The sequence below is a fragment of the Protomyctophum bolini genome, assembly GCF_963924005.1.
Source record: "Protomyctophum bolini genome assembly, chromosome: 15".
NCBI classification, from domain to species: Eukaryota; Metazoa; Chordata; class Actinopteri; order Myctophiformes; family Myctophidae; genus Protomyctophum; species Protomyctophum bolini.
Genome location: NC_137876.1, coordinates 25,364,910 through 25,390,434, shown reverse-complemented (window position 1 = coordinate 25,390,434; position 25,525 = coordinate 25,364,910). Strand labels below are relative to the sequence as shown.

The 25,525-nt window shown below is 41.7% G+C and overlaps 1 protein-coding gene across 1 annotated transcript in view; it reads left to right on the top strand.

Moving 5' to 3' along the window:
* Positions 1 to 25,525, top strand: part of npas3 (neuronal PAS domain protein 3) — a gene marked incomplete at its 5' end in the record, with an annotated part of 340,921 nt that overhangs the window by 28,284 nt on the left and 287,112 nt on the right. The gene's annotated exons all lie outside the window — the stretch shown is intronic.

The window sequence follows — 25,525 nt, the reverse complement described above, 5'->3', positions numbered from 1 at the left end:
TGTCTGTCTGTCTGTACTCCAATTAAATTCAAAAGGAGTTTTATTGGCATAAGAAAACATATGTTTACATTGCAAAAGTGGAACAACACAATCAAGATAAAACAATGTATGTGCAAATAAATATTGAATAGAAATAGGAATAAGAATAAAGGTGTTTTGGGTTTTTTATGGGGTTTTTTTGTGGCTTTCGCCTTTATTTTATATATTTTTATGGAGGGACAGACAGTAGGCTGACAGGAAATGGGGAGAGAGATGGGGGGGTGACATGCAGACACTGGACACAAGGTGCCTGGACCGCTGAGCCACGGCCCAGGCCAGAGCTTTGTTACATTAACACAGATTGTTGATAGTTTATACTTTTGAAAGTTGACAGCCTGCAGTATTTCGATGTTCGAACAATTGAGACAAGTAGCAGCAATTTATTGAAATGTAATTGAATTAAAGTTAGTAGCTCTGTTTATATGAACAGTATTTCTATTTACCGAGGTCATTTGCTGTAAACAGTGTAGGGTGGTATGCACGCGCACACACACACACACACACACACACACACACACACACACACACACACACACACACACACACACACACACACACGGTAGTATTGTTGTCTCAGTAAGACAGATAGCTGAGATGAGAGAGAGATACTGGCAGATGAGAGAATCTCCTCTCACTTCCTGCATCTCTCTCTCTCTCTCTCTCTCTCTCTCTCTCTCTCTCTCTCCTCTTTGTGTCTCATTTTGTTCATCTTTATCTCTTTCTCCATCTGTTTTAGCTGCACCTAATCAGATAGTAATGTGTCTGTATGTTCTGCCTCGATACAACAGATGCATATCCCCGTGCAGGACAAACGTGAACACACGTAACATTTTAATATTGATCTAAATGTATTTAAAAGACATGGCAAACGTTTTATTACGGATATTTTGTATTTAACATGAATCTTTTTTACCTGGGTGACCACGGAACTAGTATAAGCGTCTAGTTAACTGGTTCCCCAACGGGCGGCCCGGACCCATTCGTGGGTCGCAGACACATTTTTATGGGTCAAACAACGATTTTTATGAAGAGAAAATCAAAGACAAGAACCTACGAAATTCCATAAATTACAAAACAAATGCTCAAGTAGTTGTGAAAATAGCTAAGCTCACAGCACGGCATACGACCCGATCAAACATTTCACTTCTCTTTTGGGTCTTGAGCTAAAAGGTTTGGGAACCACCCTGGAGTATTGTGTATACTTATTGGTTTCCCTGGGTGTGGTAAAGCCTGATTTAACCTTTGTCGTATGACAGTATTTTGTGATAATAGCAACAATATAAATTAAAAATAACTCTTCTTTCTTTTGACCCCCCTAGTTTCTCTTTATGTCTCTCTCTCTTTCTTTGTCTCTCTCTCTTTCTTTGTCTCTCTCTTTCTTTTGTCTTATTTGGTTTGTTGTACACAAACTGACGTTTTGATTTATTTAGTCTTATTCTTGATTTGTGTAGTCTTCTGGTTTAAATTTCTTAGTCTTTATGGCTTTTTGGTTTGGGTTTCGGCCTCACGCTTTGATGTGTCAAATCACATGTTTTGACTTGTCTAATCTCACGGTACTTGGCGCGAGGGCGCACGCCGCCAGCGCCATGTGATGTACGCTGCCTTCCAGTGGCCTCTCAGACATCCATACGCAGATGTCCACATGTCTCGCGGGGTGATATGACTGCTCGCCTCGTACTAAATGTGCATACATACTTGCATATATGCAGGTATGCTAGAACAGAAATGTAGACATTTCATGGGCACATTTTCATCGGTCAAAAAAGCTAAAATAAATAAATCATGATTTAAAAACATGAAATGAACAAATTAAATAAAGAAAATCTAAGAAATTACCTTAATTAGAAAACAAATATTCAAGAATACTGAGTTTGGGTCAGTTTGGGTCCCGACTCCCGGGCAAACATCTCATTTCTTCTTTGGGTCTTCAGCTAAAAGGTTTGGGAACCACCGACGTATAGTAGCTCATACCCCTTGCTAATCTCACACTGTCCAATATTCTGACAAGGTCTATCTATTTAAACATGCATGGTTGTTTAGTTTGAGGAGAGGTTTTGTGAGGAGATCCATCATTACTGGCCTGGGGCAGCCGTGCCTGAATGGTTAGAGAGCCCCGTCTGGGAAACCGAAGGTCCCAGGTTCCATTCCACAGCAATCTGCTTAGGTGTCCCTCGGCCAGGCACTTACAGGGAAATTCTTGATCAACAGTTTTCTTACTTTAATCTGATGATATTATTTATATCCAATAACGAGTGGTAGAAAAATTAATTGCTGCTAGTGTCAGAGGACGTGAAAGTGTACATGTGTACAGGCAGAAGTAAAAGTATCCCGGAGACAGATATGAACGTTTAGTGTGCATACGTGGACCAAATTGGAGTATTATAACCACATACACATGGGCCCTTGCGGCTGCGCTAGGACGCTGCCTTCAGTCTTTTGTTTTGAATAGACGGTTTTAATTTGTTTTTTTCCTCTTGTACAATAACTCCTGTTTCAAATGACCATGGGATAGTGGGGTTTCAGTCAATTGTTTTACAATTGCATCTCTCTCTCTCTGTTCATCTCTGGTTGTCAATCTCTCATTCAGACTCTTCATGGATTCTATCTCTTTTGTTTGTCAATGTCTTTCTCTCTATTCTGATGGTGTTTTTTTTAATCATAGCTGTATGTACACAAGTGGTCTCCCTCCTTCTCTCCATTCCTCTCTCTGTCTCTGTCTCTCTTTTCGAGTTGAGTTCTTGTTGTAGTGTTTGGTGGTGTGTGTGTGTGTGTGTGTGTGTGTGTGTGTGTGTGTGTGTGTGTGTGTGTGTGTGTGTGTGTGTGTGTGTGTGTGTGTGTGTGTGTGTGTGTGTGTGTGTGTGTGTGTGTGTGTGTGTGTGTGTGTGTGTGTGTGTGTGTGTGTGTGTGTGTGTGTGTGTGTGTGCGCGCGCAGTGAATCAATGTACTGTATGTGTGTATTCATGTATTCTCTGTCTGTGTGCATCCTCTTTCTCTCTCCAGCTTCAGGCTTAATGCTCCATGTCAGATGGATCTCTCTTTCTCTCTCTCTCTCTCTCTCTCTCTCTTCGCACGCACGCACGCACGCATGCACGCACGCACGCACGCACACACCAATGATCGAGTCAGGCTCATTCAGTGCACACAGTCTCTGGAACAAGAGCAGCTAGAGAGAGCGAGAGAGAGGAGAGAGAGAGAGAGGAGAGAGAGAGAGAGAGAGAGAGAGAGAGAGAGAGAGAGAGAGAATAGTATATCTGACAAAGGAAGAGCAAGAGTAGTATGTCTGATGAAGAGAGACAAGATATATTTGATCATCAGCTTCTATTGTCAATATTTTATTTCTAATTACTTATTAAAAATGTGTGTCTGATCAATAATCTATTGTCTTCCCTCAAAGTGTGTGTGCGTGTGCGCGCGTGTGCACAGATGGCTTTGTATGGTGTATCTTCCCCACACCTTTTATGTGTCCATGAACATGTATCCCTGTGTGTACGATGTGTCTATACCGTCTATACATACTGTATGAATCATCTTCTATTGGCCCAACGTGTTTTACACATGGAAGGAATTGGACTCTGGCTCAGTGACTCACATTGTACTTACATTCAACAACCAGCCGGTTGACGGAACCCACAGTGTGGATTTCGTCAACTAAAAATATGATGAAAAATGTTTGTCTACTACCTTTTTTCACTGATGAAAACTGAATAAACGAAACTAAATAAACTAAAACAGCTATGCTATGATGACTAAGACTAAGGGAGGCGAGTCAGGCGACTAGTGGAGAAGAAATCCAGTAGAACTGAAAGACAAGTCATTTTATGCTTGGTTGCATGCTGAAAATAGTAAGTAAGTAAGTACATTTTATTTATAGCAGATCTACAAGCTCAAAACGTGTCGCAGCGCCATTACGACATTACTATAAGAATTAACCCCATGAACGCCCTCCTTCCTCATCCCTGTTCTGGGGTGAAGGTTCATTAACATATAAATCTGCAAGCTCTGTCTGCGTGAAGGTTCTCGTGTGTTCAGGTTTGAATTCCTCAGCTGGCACAGGACGTACACATCAGGGGTCATCGCCATTTGGGCTTGTGGTGAACATTTTTATATATTGTTTTTGTCACAGACATACAAACTGAGCGGACAATAATACCAGAGCTAGCCCTAAAGAGCTAGACTTGAATGACCATATACAGGTCTGTAACTCTGAGAGTGTAACACATGCATGGACCCTTACAGGTCCATTTGGTTCCATTTGTACACTCAGAGATATCGGGGTCCTTGCAAATAAAACGTTTGAGAGCCACTAGCTCTTTGTGTCATAGTAAATCAGTGTCATAGATATTCTGAAGAAAACCTGGACACTTGACAATCATTAATATGATCAAAATAAGAACATTAGAATGGTAGACGTAGTGAGGAGCCCCCACCGGGAAGACGTATCGCCTCGGTCCTACACCTGTGCAACAATCCCTGCTGTCAGCCTCCCTCTCCTCTCCTTTGACCAGAAAGTGATATTCTGTGAGGTTATAGATAGGCCTAGAGAATGTAATAATGTAGGCAAACTTATACACCGTGAATGAAAGAACACAACATCAATCAGACATATGGAAAGACAGCTGTGCATGTGTGCGTGTCTGTGTGTGTGCGTGTGCATGCATGAAAGTGGCAGAATAGAGATCCACGGATACAGACATCCACTGTCAGTGTTGTCCTTACGCACGCACGCACGCACGCACGCACGCACGCACGCACGCACGCACAGAGTGCCTACTTGTCCAAGTCCAAGGCTGAAGAGAGAGCCTCTGTCCTCCTTTAGTTTCTTATCTCTCTCCTTTGCTCTCCCATTCTTTCTCTCTTTGTTTTTTCAGTCCTGTCATCACTCGTGTGTGTGTGTGTGTGTGTGTGTGTGTGTGTGTGTGTGTGTGTGTGTGTGTGTGTGTGTGTGTGTGTGTGTGTGTGTGTGTGATGGCACCTGTCACCATGTGTACCCAGGCGATGGATGTGAACTCCATCCCCCTTCCTTCTCTCTCTCTCTCTTCCTTGAGGCATTTATTTATAATGGGTCAAAGACAATAGGGCACACACACACACACACACACACACACACACACACACACACACACACACACACACACACAGTGTCATGGTGTGTAAATGAAATGCAGCCATGTTGCGTCTCATCTTGATGACAAATGATGCACGCTAATCGTCTTAGCGGTGATAGCAGGCTAGCCGCTAGCAATGCACACAACACACATCCATCTACCAGACACCTTCCTCTGGAGGGTGTGTGTGTGTGTGTGTGTGCGCGCGCTCATGCCTGCCTGTGTGCACGTCTGTTTTCCTGTAAACTTGTGTGTGAGTGTATAATTTGCTAGCAGAGTTTGTGTCGGAATTCAGGCGTGTGTGTGTGTGTGTTGTGCCCTCTATAGTAGCCTACAGTGTAATTGCCTGTATAGCTTCTCCAGCTGATAAGAAAACACTTCAACACACCATACACACAATGCAAGCTCTGGTCTGTCTGTCTGTCGGTCGGTCTGTCGCTCTGTCTGTCTGTCCCGTCCGTCCGTCCGTCCGTCCGTCCCTCCCTCCCTCTTGTCTGTCTGTCTGTGAAGTTCCAGAGGTTGGACACAGAGGACTGAGTCCTGAATGCCTCAGGCCAGAGCAATCAAACATGGAGAAAAAATAAATAAAAAATCAGCCCACTGCATGCTGGACCTGACCAGAGAGAGAGAGAGAGAGAGAGACGCGGGGAGAGGAAGATCATATTGTTGCCGTCTGGCAGAAACCTTGTATCTCCATATATTTTAACCTTTTTTATGTTTTTCCCGTATATTTATGCTACTTTATCATACAGTAGCATCACCCAAAACATGCAGAAATCAGTCGATCTACTTGTGGATGGGCTATTTTTGCATCGTTTGAATTTCATTTGGACATGTGAGGTTTCCACGCAGCAGCAACTGTATGGAGGGAGAGAGAGGGGGGGAGAGAGAGAGAGAGGGGGAGAGAGAGAGAGAGAGAGAGAGAGAGAGAGAGAGAAGGAAAGAGGGAGAGGGAGAATAATATTAGTAATTTGGTGTATTTTTTTGAAAGGGAGAGGGGGGATGGAGGAAGAGAGAGAGGGAGAGAGTGTGAAATGAAGAGATAAGACACATAACCCTCTCTGTCCGTCTCTCTTTTCACTCCATGCTGAAGACGAGTGGTTATATTCCACTGGAGGGCTTTAATACATACTTATCTTCTCCCTCTCTGTCAGTCTTTTCTTTCTCTATATCTCTATATCTATCTATCTTCTATCCCTCTCCTGCTGTCTCTATGTATTTCTCTCTCTCTCTTTATTCTTTCCACTGTGCCCCTCCCTCTCCATGTCCCCTCTGCCATTAGATCTGTTCTCGGAGTGAGTTTTTGAGTGGTGCAACCACTCCAAGGAACAGCTTTGCAACACTCGCTTCAGATTGGTCTGATTTTTTTTATAGTTGATTGGGATGGTTTATTCCCCTTCCTCTGTCACTCTCAGCCCCAAGACTTGTCGTTTGTCTGTCTACCTGCCTACCTAAAAAATGTATTAATCGTCATGACATCAATGTTGTAATTGCGAACATATGTGTCGCTCAGCTTTCCTACTTTCTGTCTCTCCTATATACAGCTGTCCTAGTGTTTGTCTCTTCCACACCGTCTCCCTTTCAGCTCCTACTATCTCTTATACTTACACACAATTAAAGACTATATTTGTCTATAAGAAGGTCTGTTTGTCTGTGCGTCTGCTTGTCCGAGGCTAATGTCTCAAACCACTGAAATTGAATGGACCAGAGCCAAATTCCACGTGCCATAGAAGGCCAAGGACGTTCCTCCATTAATTTCTTCACATTATGTTTTATGTACTTTTTAAAATATTAAACTTAGGCTATGTTTTATATTTTTATAATGGAAGTCAAGGAAGGTCAAATCCTGCTTAAACCTTGCCCACATTTATGCGGTCATGCGTCACAGACTGCTGATGTTATTTGTCACAGAGATCCATAATTATGGGAGCCACAGCGTTATAGGCCGCCATCTTCAGCTTTCCCACCCTGGCCTTAACATGACATGATTGCAAACAAATTGCTGCATTATGTTAGTGTATTTATTTCACTGCTCTGTATCGCCTCGTGGTTCCTAACATAATTTGACGTTTTTACGTTTTCATGTTTATGTCACCATAAAGAAAAATGATGACAGGGAATGGACTCTCTCTCTCTCTCTCCCCCCCCCCTCTCTCTCTCTCTCGATTTGGAATGGAAGAAAAATAAAAAAGAACCACGCAAAAAGTAAAATAGTTTCCACTTTTATAATGCATGCTGAGGTCGTCAGCCCCCTTTTTCTCTGCCAAGGCGCCTTTTGGCAAAGCAGCAACAACCCTGCGCTGTTGGGCCAAATTAATGACTGCTTGAAAATGTCAACCACAGTTTTTTACAGTGATATACACAAGGCCCCCGTTAATGGCTTGGAGGGAGAGGTTTTGATTAATAAAAGCGGCCTAAACTGAATTCCAATGAAGTAAACAAAATGTAATAATTGTGTTTGACACGGAGCCAGCGACATAAGAAACACCTGAGTTCAGACTGGGGATTTGTGTGAGTTAATTTGTTGGGCTGGTTGGCTGCTGTGTTTTGCGTGAATTCTCAAACTGCACTAGACTATATGAATGCTTTAGACCAGAGGTTCCCAACCACTGGTACTTGAGCCCCCCTCTGGTGCGGTACACAGAGGAGTCGCCCAAAAAAGGAGAAAAAAGACAAAAGTGGAATGAAATATTTATAGTCAAAGTCATACGATTTGTCACACACGTTAACTCAGCTATCTAGCTGCACATTTCCAAAGTGACAATTTAACAATTTAAGGACTTTTTTTAGCACCTCTAAAACATATTTAAAACAAGACCATTACTCCATCAAAAGTAATCAACAAACTACACTATCAGAAATTGTCAAACATTGGCCAAATTGCCAAATATTACCTAAGAAATGGGCGTTGTGAGCTTGTAGATTGGTCATTTTAACAAAGAATGTTGACAAACCTCTTATGGAGCCCCAGGCTAATTTGGGTGATGAATTTAGGGGTCCTTATATGAAAAAAAGGGGAATGTATGAGAATATTACTAACTGCCAATTGGCTCCAGGGGGAAAGAAATGCATGAATATCTCTCTGCTTTGATTCCTCTGTTATCAAATGACAGTAAAATAACTACAAATGCAAATTTGAACAAAATCACTTTCACAAGGTATTATTGTATTCTCCACAACACTTTCCCCCTATAATCTTGACAAATGGTACGTTCCAGCAGGTCTGTGGGTTCAGGGGGTCAGCAGCACAGGTGCAATGCATTATTGGTAATTAGCAAGGAGAAGCAAGCGGCAGAGAGTTGTTTTGTTTATACTTGTGCTTTAGTTGGTCAAATGAAAAGGAAGCAGACCTCCTTGAATGTGTTGCGGTTAAATGCACAATAGATCAAGTTCTGGAATGGATGAATTTGTATCGAAACATTGGACTGCAGGATGGAAACGGACAGCAACATTGTGACTTTATGTTGCCGCTCTTTGACTCTGACTGAACTGACTGAAGCGGAAGCCATGTTGACCGCAGTGGAAATGCAGCGCAGCACATAACATAACAGCCATCAGAAGAGGTGAGAAAAACATTGCAGGTTGAGGTTCCTTTGTTTATAATGTATTTGGTTGTTGTTTAAATACAGTTGGAAGACAGTAGTGCTGCCGCCCGCTTGCTTGTCCATTGGGGACTACTGTTTTTTGTTGTTGTTTTGGTTTTGTGTTGTGCGCGTTTGGCTTGCCGACATTGTGGGAGCTTCAGCTGCTGCTGGTACCGCTAGGAGTGACGTTCAGTTCACCAATTCTTGATGAATGTTTGAAATGTCAATTGTGTTTTTAAAAAAGGGCCAAAATAACATCACAGTAAGAATGGTCAATGAAATAAAATAACCCCGCGCTTTTGCTGAATTGACACGACAGTTTGACACCACGTGCAACAGTTAATTACTGGGCTTGCTACCTGTTTGACATTTTTATTTCACAGTATGATGTAGAATGGGTACATTTCAAACGAAAGCACAAGTCAATACAAAAACTGTTAGGCTACGTATACAAGTCAAAGTGGCTTATACTGTACAGGTCTATTCTATAGAATATGGACCTAAAATAAGTGTTGCAGACACACACTTTGTAGGCTACTCAACTGCCGTCATTGTGGTGTGGACGTGGTTCAGTGGTTAGTATAGGCCTGTGTTTATGCGCTTGTTTTATTTTCTGTTTGCATACAGTGTGCATGGGGACTGGGGAGATGTCTGTCAGTCAGTGTGTGTGTGTGTGTGTGTGTGTGTGTGTGTGTGTGTGTGTGTGTGTGTGTGCTCTCTACTGTACAGTATAGAGTTGGGGGACTTTCCATCTCACACTGCCTCTGGTATTTCCTCTGGAGAGCAGCTCTTGTGTGTGTGTGTGTGTGTGCGCGCGCGGCTGACATGAATGCCAACACACTTGACATACCAGCTGTGCAACATCTGTGTGTGTGGACATGCAGTATGTGTGTAAGTACAGTGTGTGTACTCGCAGTATAGTGTGTGTGTGTGTGTGTGTGTGTGTGTGTGTGTGCGTGCGCCTGGCATGGACTGGCATGCTGCATGGCTCCATGCAGGCAGCGTGTCAGCCAGAGTCCCGGCTCCCTATAAAGCCTGCAGCTCAGACAGTATGAAGTATGAACCCAGTGTAAAAACCCCGTATAAAACACTCACTTTAGCACTAATGAGCTCCACTGTAAATGGAGCAGTAATAGTGAACACTGTAAAACCAACAGAGGAACCAAAGACAGGCTCAGATTAAGAATTTTGGTCGCTGGTAATTTACTTTACTGGAGTATTATTTCCAATTTTCATATTTTATACTTCTAACTGCCAGTTCAGAGGCAAATGTTACTTTGTAGACGTACAAAATACAATTTGAATACATTTTTAACTTGAAAATGGCCAATCTACAAGCTCGCAATGTGTCGTATTTAAGCCTGCCTGTGTAGATCTGCTATTTTCAAAAGATTTTCTATTAATTTCAAAATGTGAGATGAGTAATTTTACCATTGATACTTTGATTCCAAAGTTTTGCACTTTTACTCATGTAAATTTGTAATAGTTTCACTTGTTTAATACAGAGTATTTCTGCATTGCGGTATTGATACTTGTACCCAAGTAAAATAATTGTGAGTACTTCTTCCACCAATAAACTTTGTCTTGATGGAGAAACACGCGGGAGCCAAACACAACCTTCACCATGTGGACAATGCTCCTTCTGTTTCTGTCCTGTGTTCACTCTGGATACAGGAAGAGTGGGCACCTAAATACTGTGGTAACGTCAATGTTAAATTGGATATTTTCTCCTAAATGTAAATAAAGAAATGAGGAATTTGGAAAATGGCCTTAAGTAATGTAAAGAATGCACATGATTTGAACATGCACCGTACACCATTAGTCAGACCACAATACAGTATAGCTTTCAACTGCTTGCTTATATGCCCATAATGGCTGGCTAGTGGCTATACTACTAGCCACGGGTATTACAGCAAACTGTAGAAATATAGGCTTTAAATGTCAAATGTTCAATCATCTTCAAATGATGTATACTTGCATGTGTATAGTATACTACCGTGGGCTATTTTTGAGGGGAAAAAAGACTATAGCCTATATATTTTTAGATAAAAATAGCCATTTGACATTGACATTCTTTTTGTAATTGACTACACGACTAGTCTAAAATAGTCCACACAAACAGCACAGCAATGAGCACATGTCAATTCTCTAAGGCCAAACCTCATTCACATTGGGGGAAAAAAGGTTTGTGAATGAGTATATAAAAGTAATTTGAAATGCTTAATACAGTGCAGTATTCATAAAACTTGTTTTTATTATAAATAGCACAGAAAAGTAGTGCATTTGTTTTGTGACCATGCATTTCACTGGTGATTATATAAGGCATAAAAATAAATGTATTGTTGATTCAGTTAATTGCTTTTATTTCAGACAAAACGGCATGGGAAATCTTATGCATTTCTCAAGTGAAATCCAAACTTCAGTTTTTTTTAAAGATGGTGATTTCATAAAATTAACAGATTTGTGTTTATTTTAAATGCAATATTTTTTTAAGATCTTTCAAAAACAGCTGATAAACAATGTCAAAAAAAATGAATAGGCTAATCGAACTATATAAAATGGCACTAACATTTCTAACATTTCCCCAGGGATCCCTGAATTCGGTGTCGTTTTCCATTCTACTCCATTTTTATTTTATCTAAATTGTCTCTAAATATCTACAGTTTTTGCACACAATAAGGTTGTCTTACCATGAACTGACTGTGCACACTTTATGCACCTGACATTCTTTTCACTGCTGCACTACTGTTCCTAATTTCACCAACATAGTTGGTACATAGTTGTACGAGTGAGTGAAAAACGAACCATGTTGAATGATGGCCGTCTACAATGGAGCAGTGAACATTCAAATAATGGATGTTCCTATACATAGGTGGACAGGAATTTACAATCCACGCTCTGCGAGAAGACTTGTTTACTAATGATTATAGGTAGCAAGGTGACAGGATGTACACAGTAAAATCTAGTCTGAAAGTGGAAAAGTGAAGGATTGTTTCTGTACAGAGGAAGACCTCTCTCTCCTGGTCCTGTGTTGCTTCCTTGTCCTGTCTCTCTCTTTTCTTTCTGTTTCCTTCTCTGTCGCTCTACCATGCTCTCGCTCTCTCTCTCTCTCGCTCTCTCGCTCTCTCTCTCTCTCTCTCTCTCTCTCTCTCTCTCTCTCTCTCTCTCTCTCTCTCTCTCTCTCTCTTCCCCCCCCCCACATAGATTAGAGGAACAAAGCGGTACCTCTCTAGAGAGCAGGCCACTTCAGGGCCAGGCCCCCTAGCGCGAACACACACACACAGCGAGACAGTGGTGACTCCTGAGAAAAGGAGTTCCCATGCTGTCATGGGAAAACCACTACGGTGTCTGTTTCCATTCTTGTGTGTGTGAGACATTCACACACATTTTGCGGTGACCCTAGTCCATCTCCACTGTAAGATTTCTCATATCGTAGTCGAGATATGAAAAACATTTCTGCAAAGTATTCTAACTCATAGTAAACCTGACCTCAGTGTTACTTTGCATAATGTCGGACAGAAACCTCTTATGTCCATATGTCCTTTATTAATCTGTAAATTGATCATACTTCGGTGTCAAAGTAGCAAAAATAACAGATCTACAAGCTCAAAACATGTCGCACCACAGCACATTTTGAGCTTGTAGATCTGCTATTTGTTTTTATTAGAATGTTGGACAACTTGGACATATGAGGGTTCCCCCTGACAGCAACAGTATACTGCCCCTTTCCCACATGGATTCCATAACATTGCTGGATACAATTTGTGCTAGTGTTGTCTAAAGCAGCGAGACCAGCCATTTGGGGACGATGAAATATGTATTTGAGGTACATACAATCCTCCCCGGGATGCAGTCATGACAAGAGGCTTTTTTAATGTAATTTATGTCAACTGAGCCGGCTAGCTGCACAGTGTGCATATCGTCTCTGTCGGGTGGAAACCTCATGTCAGAATACTGTTACTTTTCAGGATTCAATGGAGGGGAAAAAAAGCAAACATTTTTAGCTCATTTTGAGCTTGTAGATACAACACAACGCTTTGCGCCATTGCTGCACGATTCTTGCTCAAATGCGAATCACGATCTTCCTCCACAAGAATTGAGATCTCGATTCTCGCTCGATTACATTTTTTCCATGAAAATATGTATTATAAAAACATAAACAAATGCATAAGAGTAACTACAATTAATTGGACAGCCAACTAGTGCCGCACGATTGTTCACAAAATGAGATTGTATAGATGTCTGAATCTAGATCTCGGGATCTTTTTCGATTAATTGTGCAGCACTTTTTGCTTTTACTTTATAGTGTGACGCTGTAGTGTGATCAAGTAGGGTGTTAATTTACATTTAAAAAAAAAAAAACACACACAGAGTTATAATATGGAGATCACTGTCCCCACGGGCAAGACTTAGGCTGTAGAGATTTTGGCGGAAGTACCGCTCAAGGAAATGACGTTGACGTTTTACAAATCTGTTTACATTCTCCGTGTATGAAACAAGTGTTGTGATTGGTCGGAAAAAATCATATCCGGGGGAAATACATCTGACGGATGTTCCGGACCGACACTTCCGCCTATGCACTCTCTGCCTTATATTGTGACCAGGCTTTTCTCTTCGCAGATGGGGTACACTGTCCCTGGCAAACTGTACACATCTTCTGATAGTGGGGCCAATGTGACTCCTGAAAGTCACATTGCAGTTGATGATCTGCAGTGTCATTCAAAAGTAGAACAAATAGCCAAATCTATCTCTGCAATCTTTTAAGTTTTAACCCATTAATACCGACAAAGCATCTGTGTGTGTCATTTTAGATTTTTCGTGTTCAAGGCTATTCCAAAATATGGAAGGCTATTTTTTAACTTTTTTGAAAAATCTTGAAAGTGTGAGAACTACACATTTTTGAAGAGAGCTTGTGAGTACATCACTTCATTACGTCCTTTGGAACACAGTTTGTTTGTTTTTGTCTTTTTCATTTCTTGACAGCGCTGTGGACATGTGAGGTTTCCACACGACAATCACCATACAGTACTTATGCCAGACACACAGGACGTTTCTCTTGAGTGAGATTGCGTAGTGCAGAGAGATGTGAAAAAGCACGCACACACACACACACACACACACACACCACCATAACAACTACCCATGCTCTCTATAAGCCCCCCACTTGTCCTCTCTGCCTTTGTCCTTTGGGCGTCTAATTGGGTGCCTGTTTAGAAAGGGAAAGGTGTTAAGTAGGGGGGGGAATTCCCATAATGCTCTTTTATTGGGTGGAGAGGACAATGGGGCCTAATTGCTTCCCATTAGAAGACATGAGAGAGGGACACGGTGAGAGGGAGGGAGGGAGGCAGAGTGCTGGAGAGAGGGGAAGAGTGTATAGCATCTTATGTAGAGTGGTAGTGTGTGTGTGTGTGTGTGTGTGTGTGTGTGTGTGTGTGTGTGCGAGCGTGCACGCGCATGCAAGAGCGTTTGTGTCGGTACTGTACGTGTGCACAATCACAGCATTAGCTGTCTAGCCATTTTGCTACATACCGTATGCATGGTTTTGCTGTCTATAAATGTGACGTAAGCTTTATGTAATGGGTCATTATTTAGATATCATCTCCGACAGGTAATGCAGGACCTTGACGCTAAGCAGAGTGGTCTTGAATCCAGCCTGAAGGGGTCTATTTCATCGGTGATGAAGACCCCCCTCGCTGTTTATGATCCTGCATATTACACGGCCACTTACTGAAGAAATCCATAATTTGACACGAATCGATAACTTAGCAAATCCTAACTTTTCTTGATCCCTGTCTGCTACACGATAATGGTACTTGAGGGCCCAGGTCACCCCTGCCCTGTAAATACGGTTTTCATCCATTGTACGTCTAAATTACATTTTAACTTTACTTCATAGCACCTTTTGTCATATTGATGGTACCTAAATATATGTAAATCTTTCCCCCCAAAGATACAGTATGTCACGAGGAAAACTGGAGAGAATATTTGTTTCCATTACAGACTGAAAATAACTTATACTTGGCGTTTAATCACTTAAACCCTAGCATTCCTATTCTGGGAGGGAACATTCATCAAAAATAGGCGATCCACAAACTTGTAGATTTGCTATTTTTGGTGAAAAGACTTGGTGGGCTGTAGGCTGAAAAATAATGCACCAAGTACAATTTAACGAGGGTCTTAAGTGGTTAAATTTAAGTGACATTGATGAATTCCAAATGATCAAAGAATAAATGTGAGAGAATATGCCCTCTCCTCCGTGGCGATGTGTTTGATTGTGTTCAGTCCAGCGCACATTACCAGTTTAATTAGCATGGCTTTTCAGTAGCACTAATTAGTGAGCTATAGCTAGCTGAATAAAGGGGTGAGAGGTGATAGAAGCTCTATGAGAACACTTTAACCACTTAAACCCTCTTGTCGTACAGAGCTGGACTTAGGTTAGGTGTGTGATATTTTTTGGTTGAAACAAAACGTTTTTTTTTAATGTAAAATGACTAGTACAATACATATGCTGATGGTAATCATTGCTATAGACGTGTTTGTTTGTTCAATAAAAAGGGGTCTCCCTGTCTCTCCAGCTCTTAGGCTGGAGAGACGCCTAAGCCCTAGGGTCCTAAACATCAGTAATAGCCGTCTTGCCTCAGGTGTTGTACCAGCATACTTCAAAATCGCAGTTGTGACACCCCTCACAAAAAAAAACAATCTAGACACTTCCGTTCTAGTGAACTACAGACCCATTTCAAAGCTGCCATTTATTTCCAAAATCCTTGAGAAAACTGTGTTATGGCAACTACAGTCTTTTCTACGGGTACATGACATTTTAGATATTTTCCAATCAGGATTTAAAGCGCTTCACAGTACTGAGTCAGCTTTGCTGAGGGTGTTTAACGACATTATGTTGACTACTGACTCTGGTGACTCTGCTATCATGCTGCTTCTAGATTTAACCTCTGCGTTTGACACTCTTTGCCACAAGACTCCAATTTCTCGACTAGAGCACTGTGTTGGTGTCAGGGATTCTGCCCTAGATTGGTTCTCATCATACCTTTCTGATAGACATTTCTCAGTAAAATGTAGAGATTTTGAATCCTCCTCCATAATACACCTGTTTTGGCCTCCCTTCACTGGCTCCCCATCCGTTTTAGAGTTGATTTCAAGATGTTATTGTTTGTCTTTAGCGTTTAACTTTCTGTACAGCACTTTGTAAACCTTGCGTTGTGAAATGTGCTATATAAATAAAGTGGAGTGGATTGGATTGGATTTGATAAACTTAATTTACATTTTCAGGTACAGTAGGTGACGAAATTTCAGCCAATCAGGAGAAAGTAGCCATTTATAAGCTATTGTTTTTATAGTGTTCCACTGTTCCAGTTCCAATTTTGTCTGCTTATTTATTTGTGTAATCACTTCACGATTCCACTTGTTCAATCTGTATCCTGACTGAAGGCTCATACATAGTCTAGACTTTCAGTGGTTAGATGACCACCGAACTACAACATGACGTCACGAGCCACCACCACTCCAGCCCTTCTCACATGTTTCCGTCTACTAGTCTAAACCAAATCTCTTCCCCAAAAATAGCCGATCTACATGTATACACTTGTAGATTGGCTACTTTTGGCAAATGTTCCTCATAGAATATGGGCGCTGGGGTTCAACTTGTTCATGGCTTGACTCCGCGGCTTCAAAGTTAAAATACAAAACTACAGTCGAATGTAGGTATGACTGAGATCCGGATGTTTCATATACCGTTATCGTAGTTGAAGAAGACAAGAAATAATATTTCTGGGTCGGATCTCACACTAGCCGCCTAGCAAATATGGATTGTGTAGCAACTTCTCTCAACTCTGTGTGCGTGTGTGTGTGTGTGGGGGGCGCATTCTACTGTTCTCTTACCTTGAAGTTGCCTTCAGAATTTCACAGTGGTTCTACACAAACTGAACATCATTTTACACACACACACGCTTTTGGTAGAAGCGTGCTGGAGTCTGTGAACTCTTAACTGTCTGAGTTTGATTCATGAAACACGCACGCACGCACGCGCTTGACAGATTGACAGTTGATGTTTGTATCGGTGTACTGGTTTGTCTTGCGCTGATTTGAATGAAAACCAGGGCTCAAGACTAACTTTTTTCACCACCGTCCCGGAACCGTCCCAAAATACAATTTGAACCGTCCCGAAGTAAATGTATACCGTCCCGGGATTTTTTTTACAAAAAGCCGCACTCAAATTGTGAAATTAATAAAATAAAGGTAAACCAAACATACAACTGTCAAAAATAAGTATATACCAAAGCAAAGTAAATAAAACAAATCAACTTCAAACTAAATAATTAATAAAATAAATAAAATAAATAAAAGTGTCCCCGGCAGTTACAGTATTCCTATTGTAATAGAAATACAATTAAGCCAAACAAATGTACTGCATGTATTGAATACATGCAGTACATTAATTGTTTGGCTTCATGTTTCTTCTGTAGATACACTGATTTAGTCAAAATGCTCCCAGATGAAAAATAGGGCTTGGTTAAAAATGTTAATCGAATTAATCAGAGGCTTTGTAATTAATTAATCTAAATTAATCACATTTTAATCACATGTGATTTTTATTTTCAAATGGATTTTGTTATTTTGGTGTAGGCTACTTGATCAAGACCAACAGATAACGTGCAGCAATGCAGGTATATGAATACTCAAATGTCTATTACATGGTTGGCATGAGAAAACAAATAAAAACAACTTTATTAGGTGGAATACTAAGACGAAGGATCAATAAATAATAATAATAAATACAATCAATAAAAACTGTGGAATGAGAGCGTTTTGGTTTTGGGGTGTGCATTCCACAGTGTTGGGGCAGCAATTCCAGAACAATCTGAGCATTAGAAAACATCTGTTGCTTCAGATGATTATATACCAACATATTATTTAATGTCAACGCCAGCTAGCAAGCCTAGCATGGAAGCTAACGTTAAACGTTGGTGTAGTGTAGCCCCATGTCCATATGGAACCTTTCTGTGGCGCACAACCATGGTCTTATCCACGCTTCCAACCGATAGTTTTTCAATCTAAATGTCTCATCCACGGGGCAAAAGCAATATAATTCCTATGATTCCGTTGGGTGAATGTAGTGTGTGCGTTGTTGTTGTTGTCAACGGGAGGACAGAGCATTGGTTGACAGCACGGCAAATTCTCATGCTGCTCATGGCTGCACACGAAATGTGCATTTTCAGTGTAAAAACTCCTCTCGTCCCGAAACCGTCCCGGATGAGATACATTTACGTCCCAAATAGATATTTTACAGTCCCCGGGACGTCGGGACGCCGTTAATCTTGAGCCCTGATGAAAACACCGGCGTGCAATTATACTTTATATACGGATCCCGACAGTGTTGACCTAAACGAGGTGAAAGCAAACTAGCAAAACTTCTTTATCCACACGTGGATAAAGAAGAGGGCAAAGTAGGAGCTGTTTATAAGTGCATTGAGTGTTGCGCCTTAATATTCCATTCAGCCAAGACTTCTGCTTCTGCTAACACTAAAGAGACAAGACCTTTTTTTCTCTCTCACCCTCTACTGCAGCATGCATGCGACGCAGCATGTAGGGACTAGGGGACCTCTCTCTGTCCACATGTATGTCTGCCTGGCTGGGTCGGGTCTCTCGACTCACTCACAGATTTATTTTGGATTTCGGAACCTTTTTTTTTTTTTTACCTGTGAAGAGCTCTACTGTGTAGTGTGTGTGTGTGTGTGTGTGTGAGCTAGCTATCTAACGTTAGCTATGTTTTTTGTCTTTTAACCTGTAGCACTAGCTAGCTATACTCTGGCAAATGACAAGTGAAAAGAAGCCTATCCATCATTGCCGTAGGAAAATAATAATACAATAAAAATAAATTCCCTGCGACCCATACTTCCCCCGAAAAATAAATAAATATATATAATAAAATAAATTCCCTACCGACTCAGCCAAAAAATTACAGCAAACCGGAGACCAATCTATTATTTTGCTTGGCCTAAATCACAATGATTCTTGCCCTTAACGTAATTTATGTAATCTGTAGTGTTTTCATTGATTCAGTTACTACACTCACGACACTACCGTAAAGCAGTCTTCCCCATCGCTAGGCAACACTCAGCTCTGTGTGTTTTGCCCTCTCCAAGATGGCTATACCCGCCCAATGCTATGGGAGCGGCGGTCTTTAGATGGCGTTTTTCTCTGAATTGAGGCTCAGATTGTGGTGATTAAGCATAAACGCAGATGTTTAGGGCTCAATACTAAATCGTCGCTACCTTGTTTTTTCAATATGAATTCTTCTGTAGAAAGATAAAAATGTGTTTAGCCGATTTTGCTGTATTATGCCAATATTATTGTATGTACAGTAACAATGTTCTGCCTTATTATGCACACCAGTTGTCCCTAATGTCCAACTGTCTCTATATGTCTAACTGTCTGTCTGTCTTGCTCTTGGCGTTTTTCTTTATATTTTTGATACCATGTGTTGTATAGAGAGTCCAATGCTATGTGCTCTGAAGAGGAGTAGGTGTGTCTATAATATATTCAGGATGTAATTTGGGGAAAGAGGGTGATTGAGATGCCAGTGGAGGAATGTTCACCACCGGAGCGACGCTGAGTGCTTTGTCGCTGTCGGGCAGAAACCTTGTATCTCCATTTTTCATAATTCTAATGATATTTTGGGGAATTAATGTCCTACTATACATCATGCAAGAGTGTGGCACAAACATAGTGAGAAAAGCAGATCTCCAAGCTTGCAGATCTGCTTTTTTCACTATTTTAATTCTTTTTAACCCCTTTTGGTGTTTTAAGCTCATGTTATACTTTAGCGAGCTTGTTGATCTGCTATTTTTGAAAAATCGTGAAAATGTGGTGCAAATCTTTGAATATTTTTCTTTCAGAGCGAACATTTTTAACTCAAATCTTTGCTTCTGGAGGGGGGGGGGGGTTCATCTTGAGATTGGAGTCCACGGCCAATTACATATAATTCATATATATATATAAGGGCCCTAATGGGGGTCCTTGACATGAAGTAGTGTGAGCTCCACTAATATAGAAACATGGGTTTTTAACCCTGTGAGCTCCACTAATATAGAAACATGGGTTTTTCACAAAACTGAAGACATTTTGTAGAATCTGCTCTCGGGTCTAAACGGGTTAAAAATGATAAAGGAACGGTTTTGGACATGCAAGGTTTCCACTTGACGGCATCGGTTTGATTCATTCCCCACTGCTGCAGGCCAACTGTACACCTGGAGAGAGTCACGTACAGTATCACACGCAGCGTGGTGCTACTGGTGTGTGTGTGTGTGTGTGTGTGTGTGTGTGTGTGTGTGTGTGTGTGTGTGTGTGTGTGTGTGTGTGTGTGTGTGTGTGTGTGTGTGTGTGTGTGTGTGTGTGTGTGTGTGTGTGTGTGTGTGTGGGGGCATGTATTGTGCGCGTGCGTGAGTTTAGATTTGGAGTTGCAGTTATTCCTGATTTATCCTCAGTCGTGTGCTGGTGTCATGCACTCAAAATAGCCAATACTGACAACTAAATATAGCCTAACTCAGGTTTGTTTCATTCATTCAATTACTGTCTAATATGATGTCCTGACAAGTATTGCATTACAAACATTTGTGTGCGTGTGCGCGTGTGTTATGCATGTGCTTGGAGAAAACAGAATTGGCCTCAGTTTCAGAATGCTGTGTCACATTGCCTGCACTTCTTATAAAACATGGATATTGTTTTTATTTTGAGTTATGGAATGAACGCATGAATGCGACAGCCTGCACGCAGCTCAAGTACCATTCATCTGAAAACATTATGCCCCCCTCTATGTATTGATTTATTTATGAATATAAACACATGAAAACATTTCAACAAAGTACTCTAGCTACTTGAATGTACGCCGCAGAATGTTGTTTTGGCTAAATGTAAATTTGAGCAATCTCACACATCTCACTCTGACTTACTCATTCAAGTTTGTCTAGAATGTACAAAATGTAACCAAATGGACCCGTAAAAGTTATATTTATTTGGTCAAAACAAAAAGTGCAGTCTATGGCAATGATTACTATTTGAATAAAGATCTATTCAACAATTATTTTAACAAAACACTATCGACTTACAACACGTGTGTGTGTGTGTGTGTGTGTGTGTGTGTGTGTGTGTGTGTGTTTGTGCGCGTGCGTGTGTGTGTGGCTCACTGACACAGAGAAACTCATGGCCGTAAAGTCGTTTTGTTGTAAATAATGCAGTGATAATAAGACGTTGCATGGTGTTTTTAACAATGTAGCAGCCATGCTGTTGCATCGATCCCACTGTCTACTGCCCTGTGTGTGTGTGTGTGTGTGTGTGGGGGGGGGGTGTTATACGTATACAGTATGTTGGAGGCAATTTGTGTGAGTATATTGGACACTGTGTGTGTGTGTGTTGTGCATTACTACTTGAGTCTCTTCTACGATAGTTCTTCTGTTTACAGATCCGGTATTGAGTGATTTTTCTCCTGTCCCCCCTCCCCCTCTCTCTCTTCTCGCCCCTCTTTCTCATTTATTTTTCAGAAGTCTTTTTCTCTTGCCTGTGTGTGTGTGTGTGTGTGTGTGTGTGTGTGTGTGTGTGTGTGTGCGCACGTGCATGCGCTTCTGCATGTGCTAGTGTTTTTTAAAGTGTTAATCCATTAGTTTTTCCCTCTGAACTCTCTCTCTCTCTCTCTGTCCTTATCTGTCCCCCTTTCATTCTGTTGGCTACAGCTCTCTCTCTCTCTCTCTCTCTCTCTCTCTCTCTCTCTCTCTCTCTCATTCATCCTGTTCTTTTGTTTCCCTGCCAGGCCGAGCCGTGCCAAGCCCTCCTCTCCATCTCCTTCTCTCTCTCTCCCCCTCTCTCTCCCCCTCTCTCTCTCTCGCTCCCTTGCCCCTCCATTTCTATTTCCCTCTCCTTCTATATTTCACTTCATCCTTCACTCTTTTCCCTTTCTCTATCTCTTCCTCCCTCCCCCTTTTCACTCGGTAACATTTGTCTTTTTCCATACAGCCCACCATTCAACACAAGTGTTTTGCAGAGAGAGAGAGAGAGAGAGAGAGAGACAGAGATAAGAAGAGAGGGTGAGGAGAGGGGAAGAGAAGTGAAGAGAAACTGGTTTAGAGGTCAATGCGGAACAAGGTGTTGAGAGCGTGATTTAGAGGGAACTGCACAGACACACGCACAGTTTAACAATTTATTTATGTCCACACACAGGGGAAGCATACAGGGAAATACATATTTTAGTAAAGTTTACATTCACGAAACTCATGGATATGTCCTCATGATACAACACACACGTCACTCAGCACTCCATGGGCACAAGCAGCGGTGGGTCCGCCATAGGGCTGTCAGTTCACCTCTATAATCCAATTCGAATTTCATTGCTTCATTATTTGTAATTTTCGAAAATATTCGAATATTTACATTGTTTATTTTAGCTCATATTTAGCCTATAATAATACACAGATTGACGATGCACGTTCTGTCCACTAGAGGGGCCCCCCTTCCAAACGACAAAGCAGTACTTTCAGCCCATGTAATAATGGTTTTCGGCACAAAATAGCGTTTAAACTGTTTTATTGAGCACAGTGCACTCAGCACGGTAAGATTGTTGTCTGTCTATAGTGCAAATGCATTTTACAGTGAACGTTGTATACTTCTGATACAGTATAGTCTGAGTAGTGAGTAGGCTAGTCAGGAATCATGAACTTTTTCTTTTTTCTTTTTAAACAGAATGCTGTCACGATGAACAGGCCATCATTAGTAAATAGCAATGAAGATGTATAGAGAAGCCTATATTTTGCGCTAAAGTAATTGTTGAATAACACATAAATGTAGGTTTTAAGGCTAGAATGGCATTGTAGTGGACTATAGTGAGAGGCGAGATTGTCTTTCCTTCATTGCGGGACTGCAGGACTGGTGAGCCGGTTTAACGTGAGAGCTGATCAGCTTCAGACAGTCAGTGTTTTTGTTCGTACCTGGAGTTTTGCATTATCTCCGCTGTGCACAGGGGAACTGTCTTTAATATATCCATGGTCGTTTTCAGTTGCTTTCCATGTGCAACACAAAAGTAGGCTACCATGTGTTTGTTTTAGTAATAGCCTACTGCAGGCGCAGCCATGCTGATTCACGTAATCGCGTAGGACAAAATGAAACCAGCCGGACCAACGTTAATGGTTTAATGCACGTAGGACCCGCATTTTCAAACTGTCCACAATATGCGACAGACTCGACGGTACTAATAAAACATGTGAGTGATTCTTCTTAGTTGCAGCGCGCTGTGCGACTGTGCGTGTGTGCATGCGTGCAGAGGAGGGAGGAGGTGACGAGGCGCGCGTGTGTGCGTGCGTGCAGATGGGAGATTTCACAGCGGTAGATTCGTTACTCAATACATTTAGCGAGCGGATAAAATAACATAAAACAAAATAAAAATATGAAATAGAATTAATAAATGATAAAAGCTCCATTCGAATGGCAATTTTAGCTTTCGAATATATATATATTTTTTAATATTCGAATTTCTTTCATATTATGAAATTCGTTCTGACAGCCCTAGTCCGCCATATACAGTATGGCAGCAGAGACGGCACAGTTCTTTGCCAGCCTTTCTGCCTCGTCTTTGGGCATCCTAGTCAAAACCCTTCCAACAACCAGTCTGTGGGTATGTCCTCCACTGGATGGCCAGAGGAGTCTTCCGGTATACTATACTGCTGCTTGGTGTTGTTGTGCTATCTGTAGTTGTTTTCATGCAGGGCCTGGCTCCCATTGCTATTCCCACTAGTGGACGGACATGCCGCGGTCTATTGCCTCTCTTCCCGGTAGCTGCTCACGGGAGGGTTCGTCACGTAGGCTGTTGGTAGATTCCACCGGTGATCAGTGCCGTCTTGTACGCAAGCTACGTATATAATCCACAGAAATTGCAAATGTATCCACTTCACCTAGTTACAATGGGGCAGTTTAACATCATGCCCAACACACAGGCGCACACACACACACACACACACACACACACACACACACACACACACACACACACACACCATCACCAAAATACTATTGAACCATCGGCACAGTGCTTTGCAGCGAGGCATATCTGTGCTTTTGTCCAGTGGTCCTCAAGTTTTTCAAAATCTTTCTCTCTCTCGTCTAACACTTTTTTGCCGGGGAATTTTTCAGAATAAAGGCACTGGAGTGCCAAGCAGATGAGGTGAAATCTTCCAGTTAGCTCGCGCTAATAAATGTGGTCTCTCTTTAGAAGCGTTAATGTTCCAAAATAGATGCAAGCGGAAGTCGCAAATTAGGACGGAACATCGCCGTTCTGATCAAAACCACGGACAGCGCTGTAGATTCAGAGTAAATAAGGAAGATTGTTGGCCCATAACCAGGAAGTGAATGGCTAAGTGCGTTGCCTAGCAACGGCCTCTGTCATAAAATGGATTTTAGCGTTTTATATCATAAACCTGTGTGAAGTGAGGGGTGCTAATAGTCTAACTCATGTTGTTTAAGTGATATAATGGTGATATAAAACAAAGGGTGCAAACACAAACATTAAACGCCATTAACAATAAAGACACAATATGACATAATGAGGCACATTATAATGTAAAGTTTCCCTTCATTGTCAATGGCGTTTACAAAACAACCAGGGACTGGCGCCCCTCAAAAACTACCAAAAGACGTGTCCACATGTCCTTAGCACCCCGCGGTTTTATTTGAGAGGACGTGTGGACACGTCTTTAGTATCATAAGTGTGACGTGGCTGCTGGATTATCAGAGCATGTTTAATTTATTGATCAACGATCAGTTGTATATTCAGCAGCAGGTGGGAGCCATTTCGGAACTTGAAGGTTTCTGGGTTAAGATCTTGAGCAAGACACTTTGTGTGTGTGTGTGTGTGTGTGTGTGTGTGAGAGAACAGATGCATGTAAAACACATTGTACAGCTCTTTTTGATAAAGTGGCTATAGAAAGCAGACCATTTCTACTGTTCTGTTCTCCTGTAGATTAAAAGCCTCACTCCATCAGCTGGGTTCACCTTCACACAGAACTGAGCACCCAGCAATACTAATGGGGGGGGGGGGGGGGGAGGGAGAGAGAGAGAGAGAGGGGTCTGACACTGAAAGTGTCACACAAGTCCGCCTGTTCACACCCTACTTACTATATATAAGTATTTAAGAAAACCTCAAAAGTCCGTCTAATCCACCTTTTCCCCCTCAGTGGGCTGAGAACTTGATCTCAGCATGCACACAGGCATTGACCGTTAGTATATGCAGACAGTGAGGAAGCCCGTTTTTCACTGAATACTGAAGGCATGAGAGTGTTGAGATCTAGTGTGTTTGCACATAATATACACATGCAATTGTGTAACAGCTGTGGGATGGAGGGATAAAGGGAAAGAGACAGAGATGGAGAGAACGTGAAGGCAAGAAAGAAAGATTCATTACTAGATGATGGATTTCAGCTTCTGTTAAACTGTTCAATTGATACTGCGGAGAACAAACTGTGTGTGTGTGTGTACAGTACGTGTGTGTGATGTTGTGTTGCCCAGACTGTCTGTGTGAGCGTGTGTTGCCCAGACTGTCTGTCTCAGTTGAACTCCCCTACCCATAATCCATCAGTGCTCTGACTCCCCCCCCACACACACACACACACACACACACACACACACACACACACACACACACACACACACACACAGGGCTCCTGTATTGTCCTAAATGATTGTGTAATCAAATAATCGTCACTCCATCATAAAACATGATGGTGAAATTGGTGACCTGCTGAAATA